The 10,364-nt window shown below is 40.7% G+C and overlaps 1 non-coding gene across 1 annotated transcript; it reads right to left on the bottom strand.

Moving 5' to 3' along the window:
* Window positions 1-6,918: 6,918 nt before the first annotated feature.
* On the bottom strand, window positions 6,919-6,993 carry Trnas-uga (transfer RNA serine (anticodon UGA)). Its single transcript has one exon. It is a non-coding gene; the product is annotated as a tRNA-Ser (tRNA).
* Between the last annotated feature and the right edge of the window lie 3,371 nt (window positions 6,994-10,364).

Below are 10,364 nucleotides of genomic sequence, written 5' to 3'. Positions count from 1 at the left end.
GGCAGATGTAGTAGTTCTTAATTTCTGGAAAGCATTTGACTCAGTACCACATCTACACTTATTATCAAAAGCACAATCGTGTGAGGTATCAAGCAAGAAAAAACAGATAATTTCAAAGAAGTACTTGTGCACAAATTTTATATCCATTAAGAATGTAAACTACTAATGAAATATATGTGTTCAGTGATCTATAAGGGGCAGACAAATGGAAATGAGACACATGGAAAAAAGTATATAAAATATTTATTATTTTAAAAGTTGTCACTATAACTGTTAATACATCTATCCCACTGTGAGACAAGGTGGTCAGTGCCTTCATGGAAAACTGTGTATGGTTGCCTATGGAACTATGATTGTACTCAGGCACGCATCTCTTTGTCTGAAGCAAACTAACAGCCACAAAAGTCTTTCATAAAGAATCCAAGACTAAGTAAATTGCATGAGGAAAGATCAGGACAGTTTGGAAGATGTGCAAGGGCTGCCCAGCAGAACTGTTGTATTGTTGACTCAACCTAGGCAACATGTGTGCAGTCTACATCCTGCAACAGAATGAGGCTCTCTGTCAACATTCTTGGGCATTTGGGTTTGATGGTGCACTTCTGTTTTCACACAGTGCCTACATATTGCAGTGTATTAATTATGGCACCATGTTCCAGTAAGCGAATGACCCTCTAAGTCAAAGGAAGAGTTCCTGGAGCTGCCTGTGACTTCAACTACACAGCAGAAGTTTCACTGCGAAGCCCTTACACATCCTCCATACAGTCCCAGTCTCTCCCCATTTCTCTCTCTTCCTCATTTTCGGAGCCCTGAAAGAAAAACACTCATTGCCATCAACTTGCTCTGGACAAAGTGGTGCATATCTGGGTACAGTCATGGTTCTGTAGAGAACCGTGAACATTTTTCCATGGAGGCATCAACCATCCTGTTTCACAGTGGGATGAATGTATTAACAGTTATGGTGATTATTTCTGAAACATTAAACAGTCTGTACTAAACATTCTCAGAGTTCTTGCCACATGAGATGAAAATAAAACTTCAAGCTCTTAACAATTAACACCATCTTTGTTAGGAGTAACAGTCAAGAGATGGATATAACCAATGAAAGCTTGAATTTTCACCTTGAACTAATGTAAAGGAACTCTGAGAATGTTTTATACATCAGTGCCATTACCAAAGACTTCATTCTCAATAAAGAGTTTACTTACATTTTTCCATCTTTCTTGTTTTCACTTGACTGCCCCTTATAGCTCACTAAACTCATACATTTCATTAGTAGTTCACATTTTTACAGAAATATTCAAACTTATGTACCAGTATTTCTATGAAATTATCTCATCATTCTTGTTTTGTCTTGGAATCCAGTTGTTGCTGTTGCTGTTGCTGTTGTTGTTGTTGTTGTTGTTGTTGTTGTGCTCTTAAGTCCAAAGGCTGGTTTGATGCAGCTCTCCATGCTACTCTAACATATGCAAGCCTCTTCCTCTCCGTGTAACTACTACAACCTACATCCTTCTGATCTGCTTACTGTATTCATCTCTCAGTCTCCCTCTACAATTTTTATCTCCCTTGCTTTGCACCAGCACTAAATTGGTGATCTCTTGAAGCCTTAGAATGTATCCTACCAGTCAATATCTTCTTCTAGTCAGGTTGTACCACAAATTTCTCTTCTCCCTCATTTTATTTAGTACCACCTCAGTAGCTACGTGGTCTACCCATCTAATCTTCAGTTTTCTTCTGTATCACTGCATTTCAAAAGCTTCTATTCTCTTCTTGTCTAAAGTGTTTATCATCCATGTTTCACTTCTGTACATGGCTACACTCCATACAAATACTTTCAGAAAGGACTTGAATCTATTCTCAATGTTAACAAACTTCTCTTCAGAAATGCTTTTATTGTCACTGACAGTCTACATTTTATATCCTTCCTAGTTTGACCATCATCAGTTATTTTGCTTCCCAAATAGAAAAACTCATCTACTAATCTAATTCCCTTAGCATTATCTGATTTAATTCGACTATATTTCATTATCTTCATTTTGCTTTTGTTGATGTTCATCCTATATCCTCCTTTCAAGACACAGTCCATTCCATTGAACTGCTCTTCCTAGTCCTTTACTATCTCTGACAGAATTACTATGTCATCAACAAACCTCAAAGTTTTATTTCACCTCCCTGAACTTTAATTCCTGCTCCAAATGTTTCTTTTGTTTCCTTTACTGCTTGCTCAATATACAGATTGAATAACATCAGCGATAGGCTACAACCCTGTCTCACTCCCTTCTCAATCACTGCTTCCCTTTCATGCCCACAACTCTTATAGCTGCCATCTGTTTTCTGTACAAATTGTAAGTAGCCTTTTGCTCCCTGTATTTGACCCTTGTCACCTTTAGAATTTGAAAGAGAGTATTCCACTCAATCTTGTCAGAAGCTTTCTCTAAGTCTACAAATGCTATAAACATAGGTTTGCCTTTCCTTAACCTACCTTCTATGAGAAGTTGTAGGTTCACTATTGCCTTGCATGTTCCTACATTTCTACAGAATCAAAGTTCTCTTTCCCAAGGTCAGCTTCTACCAGTTTTTCCATTCTTCTGTAAAGGATTCATGTTAGTATTTTACAACTGTGGCTTATTAAACTAGTAGTTTGGTAATTTTCACACTTATCAGCACCTGCTTTATTTGGAATTGGAATTATTACATTCTTCTTAACGTTCCAGGATATTTCACCTTCCTCATACATCTTGCTCACCAGGTGGAAGAGTTTTGTTGTGACTCGCTCTCCCAAGGCTATCAATAGCTCCAGTGGAATGTTGCCTACTCCCAGGGCCTTAGAAAATAATGCAAATATTAGCTGAACAACATTTTAAAACCCTCTGACACAAAATAGTAATCATACACCATGCTTGTTGACACAGCAACAAACCAGGCTGGTATGATGCAACAAATGATATTAGAGCCCTGATGTGGGTCATGCCTTATCCCAGCCCTAACCTGCACACAACAGACCGAAGTCTTTGTGGTCTGTCACTTTGCTTTGGGCAGTCAGTAACTAAAAATGAAAGTTTTGAGCATTGTGTGACAAGTGAGCTCAAACTATTTATGCATGTGTTTGATTACTAAACTGTTGCATTTACAAAAACTATGCAATTAAGGCATGCAGCTTTACTGTATGGCAGATTCAGAAGGATGTAGGCTGCAGTAGCTACTGGGAGATGAAGAAGCTTGCACAGGATAGAGTAGCATGGAGAGCTGCATCAAACCAGTCTCAGGACTGAAGACCACAACAACAACATGCAATGAAGATGTCAGAAATCTCTTTCACGGTTTGTTTTTCATGTAAATAAAATTAGAAGATTGCAGTTTTGTTAGTGAGGAGCCTGACAAGAGATCCCGTGAAATGTTACTAAGTGCCTTTCCTGAATACTATCTAGAACAGATGGTTCAGAACCCACTCACAATTGTAATATTTTAGATTAAATGCCAACAAAGACCTGACCTCTTTGAGGATGTCCACATTTAAACTGGCATCAGTCACTATGACACAGTTGTGGCAATAATGATTACCAAAATACAAGGGGCAACTAAAACAAATAGAAAGCTATGTATGTTCAGTAAACTAGAAGAGACAGCAGTAGTGTCATATCACAAAGAGGAACTTGAAACTTTCAGCACAATACAGGAGCATCTGGAGGAAATATGACTCAAGTTTAAAAGAATAGTTCACCATGCACTTGACAGATACATACCCAATAGAACAGTTCATAATGGAAGGGCCCCTTCATGGTATACAGTCACTGTAAAGAAACTTCTAAGGAAACAGATGCAAAACAAAGCATAGGGCTATAGATAGAAATGAAATGTATTTGGCTGTCATGAGAGCAATGCATGAAGCCTTTAGTGACTAACATATCAGATTAGATTATATTACATTAGATTCAGTTTTTGTTCCATAGACCCAAAAAAATTAGATCAATCTCATGGGTGTGGAACATTTCAGAACATATAACATAAAACATTTGAATATAATACTTACTACCCTGATCATTTGTCAGGAGACTGTTAAAATAGGTGATTACAATGCGGTAATTTATTATTTACAGAATTAACACACTGTCAGAATGAAACACCGTTATGCACTATTAATAAATTTATCACACACAAAATACCTAATCTTGTCTGTTGTGACCAAGTACTGTCAAAACTGAAATCGAACAGACATTTTTACTTAAGATAGCTTAAGAGGCTCTGTTAAGGTATTCATCTATAGAGTAGAAGGAGTTTTCAATCAAAAAGTCTTTCAGACCCTGTTTAAACTGTGTTTTATCTGAAACCAAGTTTTTAATGGTTGCTGGCAATTTATTGAAAATGTGTGTTCCTGAATATTGGACCCCTTTTTGGACCAAGGTAAGTGATTTTATGTCTTTATGTTGATTATTCTTATTCCTAGTATTGATATTATGCATTGAGTTATTGGTTGAAAATACATATATATTACTTGCAACACATTCCATTAAGGAATAAATATACTGAGAATCAGTGGTTAGAATACAAAGTTCCTTGAACAGGGTTCTACACGATGTTCTTGAATTTACACCACAAATGATTCTTACCACACACTTTTGCACGCTAAAAACTTTTGCTCGGTTTGATGAGTTACCCCAGAATATGATCTTGTATCATATAATACACTCCTGGAAATTGAAATAAGAACACCGTGAATTCATTGTCCCAGGAAGGGGAAACTTTAGTGACACATTCCTGGGGTCAGATACATCACATGATCACACTGACAGAACCACAGGCACATACACACAGGCAACAGAGCATGCACAATGTCGGCACTAGTACAGTGTATATCCACCTTTCGCAGCAATGCAGGCTGCTATTCTCCCATGGAGACGATCGTAGAGATGCTGGATGTAGTCCTGTGGAACGGCTTGCCATGCCATTTCCACCTGGCACCTCAGTTGGACCAGCGTTCGTGCTGGACGTGCAGACCGCGTGAGACGACGCTTCATCCAGTCCCAAACATGCTCAATGGGGGACAGATACGGAGATCTTGCTGGCCAGGGTAGTTGACTTACACCTTCTAGAGCACGTTGGGTGGCACGGGATACATGCAGACGTGCATTGTCCTGTTGCAACAGCAAGTTCCCTTGCCGGTCTAGGAATGGTAGAACGATGGGTTCGATGACGGTTTGGATGTACCGTGCACTATTCAGTGTCCCCTCGATGATCACCAGTGGTGTACGGCCAGTGTAGGAGATCGCTCCCCACACCACGATGCCGGGTGTTGGCCCTGTGTGCCTCGGTCGTATGCAGTCCTGATTGTGGCGCTCACCTGCACGGCGCCAAACACGCATACGACCATCATTGGCACCAAGGCAGAAGCGACTCTCATCGCTGAAGACGACACGTCTCCATTCGTCCCTCCATTCACGCCTGTTGCGACACCACTGGAGGCGGTCTGCACGATGTTGGGGCGTGAGCGGAAGACGGCCTAACGGTGTGCGGGACCGTAGCCCAGCTTCATGGAGACGGTTGCAAATGGTCCTCGCCGATACCCCAGGAGCAACAGTGTCCCTAATTTGCTGGGAAGTGGCGGTGCGGTCCCCTACAGCACTGCGTAGGATCCTACGGTCTTGGCGTGCATCCGTGCGTCGCTGCGGTCCGGTCCCTGGTCGACGGGCACGTGCACCTTCCGCTGACCACTGGCGACAACATCAATGTACTGTGGAGACCTCACGCCCCACGTGTTGAGCAATTCGGCGGTACGTCCACCCGGCCTCCCGCATGCCCACTATACGCCCTCGCTCAAAGTCCGTCAACTGCACATACGGTTCACGTCCACGCTGTCGCGGCATGCTACCAGTGTTAAAGACTGCGATGGAGCTCCGTATGCCACGGCAAGCTGGCTGACACTGACGGCGGCGGTGCACAAATGCTGCGCAGCTAGCGCCATTCGACGGCCAACACCGCGGTTCCTGGTGTGTCCGCTGTGCCGTGCGTGTGATCATTGCTTGTACAGCCCTCTCGCAGTGTCCGGAGCAAGTATGGTGGGTCTGACACACCGGTGTCAATGTGTTCTTTTTTCCATTTCCAGGAGTGTACAATGAAAGTCAGCAAAGTATGCAATGTCAAATACGCTCTCTCACAAAACTGAAAGAAATTCTTGTCATGTTTAAAGGCGTAGGTGGCATCAACAATAGTATCTAGACACTCATCGATGGGACAGGAACTGAAATTGAAGGCAGCAAAGCAAAATCAGAAATGCTTAATTCCATTTTAAATGCTCCTTTCCAAAGTAAAACTCAGGAAAAGTCCCCAATTTAATTTTCATGCCTCTGAAAAGATGAGTGAAATAGATATTGGTTTCATTGAGAAACAGGTGAAATCATTAAAACTGAACGAAGCTCCAGAGTCTGATGGAATCCCCACCACATTCTATACTGAATTTGTGTCTGAGTTAGCCCCTCTTTTAACTATTATCTGGCACAGATCCCTCAAACAAAAAAGTTGTTGGAAGAAAGAACAGACCCACAGCCATCTACAAAAAGGGTACTAGCAGAAACTATTGTCCAATATCCTTACCATCATGAAACTTCCTGGCAGATTAAAACTGTGTGCTCCACCAAGACTCGAACTCGGGACCTTTGTCTTTCACAGGCAAGTGCTCTACCAACTGAGCTACCCAAGCACGGCTCACGCCCGGTACTCACAGCTTTACTTCTGCCAGTACCTCATCTCCTACCTTCCAAACTTTACAGAAGCTCTCCTGCGGACCTTGCAGAACTAGCACTCTGGAAAGAAAGGATATTGCGGAGACATGGCTTAGCCACAGCCTAGGGGATGTTTCCAGAATGAGATTTTCACTCTGCAGCGGAGTGTGCGCTGATATGAAACTTCCTGGCAGATTAAAACTGTGTGCCCGACCGAGACTCGAACTCGGGACCTTTGCCTTTCATGGGCAAGTGCTCTACCAACTGAGCTACCGAAGCACGACTCACGCCCGGTACTCACAGCTTTACTTCTGCCAGTACCTCATCTCCTACCTTCCAAACTTTACAGAAGCTCTCCTGCAGACCTTGCAGAACCAGCACTCTGGAAAGAAAGGATATTGCGGAGACATGGCTTAGCCACAGCCTGGGGGATGTTTCCAGAATGAGATTTTCACTCTGCAGTGGAGTGTGCGCTGATATGAAACTTCCTGGCAGATTAAAACTGTGTGCCTGACCGAGACTCGAACTCGGGACCTTTGCCTTTCGCGGGCAAGTGCTCTACCAACTGAGCTACCGAAGCACGACTCACGCCAGGTACTCACAGATTTACTTCTGCCAGTACCTCATCTCCTACCTTTCAAACTGCAAGGTCCGCAGGAGAGCTTCTGTAAAGTTTGGAAGGTAGGAGATGAGGTACTGGCAGAAGTAAAGCTGTGAGTACCGGGCGTGAGACGTGCTTTGGTAGCTCAGTTGGTAGAGCACTTGCCCGTGAAAGGCAAAGGTCCCGAGTTCGAGTCTCGGTCGGGCACACAGTTTTAATCTGCCAGGAAGTTTCATATCAGTGCACACTCCGCTGCAGAGCAAAAATCTCATTCTGGAAACATCCCCCAGACTGTGGCTAAGCCATGTCTCCGCAATATCCTTTCTTTCAGGAGTGCTAGTTCTGCAAGATCCGCAGGAGAGCTTCTGTAAAGTTTGGAAGGTAGGAGATGAGGTACTGGCAGAAGTAAAGCTGTGTGTACCGGGCGTGAGTCGTGCTTCGGAAGCTCAGTTGGTAGAGCACTTGCCCGCGAATGGCAAAGGTCCCGAGTTCGAGTCTCAGTCGGGCACACAGTTTTAATCTGCCAGGAAGTTTCATATCAGCGCACACTCCGCTGCAGAGTGAAAATCTCATTCTGGATCCTTAGCATCAGCTTCTTCTAGAGCCTGAGAACATATATTGAGGTGATGCATAATGAGGTATTTTGAACAGAATGACCTCCTCAAAGCCAACCAGCATGGATTCCAAAAACACTGATCATCTGAAACCCTGAAACCTAACACACTTTTCTCACATAACACACTGAATGCTTTGGATCATGGCACTCAAGTAACTGTAGTATTTCTTGATTTCTGGAAAGTTTGCCTCAGTACCATAACTATGTCTAGTATCAAAAGCACAATCATATGGGGTATCAACCATAATTTGTGACTGGATTGAGGATCTCTTGGTAGTGACGTTGCAGCAAGTTATCTCGGATGGAGAGTCACTGACAGATGTAGAAGTAACTTTGGGTGCTCCCCAGGGAAGTGTGTTGGTATGCTTCGTAACCTAGCACTCACTAATATCATTTGTTGATTGTCACTGTCTTTATGGCTAACTCTTTTAATGAGCTTCGAGAGGAGTAAGCTTTACAATAAACTTTTTACTTATTTTCTTTTCTCATAGTTGGCTCCAGTTATTCAAGCCTAGGAACTGATTCTTGAAGCTGAAATTTTTGACATTATACATTCTCATGGTTCCAATTGACATAATAATTCTTGAAGTAAGCCCGCTCTGTAATTTCTGTTTTCATGTTAATTTTATTCAATCACACTTGTCTATATCACACTGTCTTTACAATTTTCACTTCAACGAAGCTGAAAATTACATTGTTCTTCCAAAAAATAAAAACACATCCAATCACATCCAGGACATGCCCACTACTACTTCACTCTGCAGTACTAACAATATTCCAAGGGTTTACAAATTTTCTTGACGAATGACTTTCTATTAATTTATATCAGTATTTTATAAATGAATCCAGAAATAAACATAACAAATAGTGTTAGATTGTGTAAGTGATAACAGAAATTTTAAATGTGTCAAATATTTTGTAATTTTAAATATTTATAAAAAAAAAAATTCAATTATATATTCAGAGCTAGTACATATTGATTGTAATAAAGAAAATAACATGATTTCTTTTTACAGATTTTAGTTTGAATTACAACACATTGTGTACAAAATGATATGAAATTCTTTTAGAAAAAGAGCTGAGATATTAATCTATTCAAAATTCATAAATATTTTTGGTATTGATAACGTCTGTTGAGGAAAAATTACAATGTCCTCTCTCACAAAATTTGGAAAAAATGTGTTTACTATCAGGTTTTCCAAATGGTGTACAAAATTATGCCAAAAGATGAAATACAGATGTATAGAAGTATCTGATACATAACATATTACAGAAAATATAAGAAAAATGTCTGCTACACAAGTCATAAGTGATACATATATCGGAACATGGCGTTCAGATTTTCAGGTCTGTGGAACATTCTGTCACAAGACAGTTGATGCAAAGTCAAAACTACAACATTGCAACACTAGACTATAGAAATATGTGCAGTGACAATGTAAAGTACTAGAATTACAAATTGTAAGTTTACATTCATAAAATCACACCTTCAAAATCTTCAAAAGAGAATAGAGAAAAATTCAGAGCCTGAATATACAATGAGTGAGCTGACCCCAAAAAATCACAACAACAGGTACAGACCAGAAGAATATACTCAATCATGAGTAGGAATATAGCACAAAATCAATCAGCCACATAGACCAAAGGATTTAAGTGTATGTTGACTCATGAAAGTACAAAGTAATGAAAACATATTAGGGCCTAAGCTTACAATATGGGGACTGACCCATGGATCCAAACCACCCTGGGTACAGAGTGGCAAAAAATGTTTGACACAATAAGTAAATAAAGTTCAAAATCATATCAATAAGTTCAATCACATGTAAAGAGTAATTAAAAGAAGCATCTAGCCTCAATCAGTAGTTGTGCACTCACCTTGAGTACACGCACACATTTGTGGTGGCCACAGAGTTAAGCATGAGTTTGCCCACTCAGGTTCCAACGAGTGACAATATTGCAGTACTCAGGATAAATACAGGTAATCAGAGTCATAAATAGCTTTGAATGATGATATAATAGAGTAGCTGCAGGACCAAAACCAGTGTATGAAATCACATATGTATATATCTTGTTACACTGCCTATACTAGTAAATGTCTCCCACACTATTTGCTAACTGTTCATGCAAACTAACCTATGTACATAGCAGCCTAAAAGATTAATTTAAAAATTGATATAAAAAATAAATACTTATTTCAAGTTGTGTAATGTGAATCCCCCTACTTAAGAATACATCAATTTACATGGATTAACAATGTCCATGCCAGCGATAGTTTTTCTAAGCAAATAATTCCATGAATTCTTCATATAGGATGATTTTTTTGTTAACAATTTACGAATCTCAGACACAACACTGATGAAGTTGACAGGTGCTTGAGTACATTACTCAGCACCCATGATCTCTTGTATGTCGACAGGACCAGCAAGGGTACAGC

This window comes from Schistocerca serialis, chromosome 5 (genome assembly GCF_023864345.2).
Source record: "Schistocerca serialis cubense isolate TAMUIC-IGC-003099 chromosome 5, iqSchSeri2.2, whole genome shotgun sequence".
Taxonomy (NCBI): domain Eukaryota; kingdom Metazoa; phylum Arthropoda; class Insecta; order Orthoptera; family Acrididae; genus Schistocerca; species Schistocerca serialis.
This window is presented reverse-complemented; position numbering and strand designations above follow the sequence as displayed.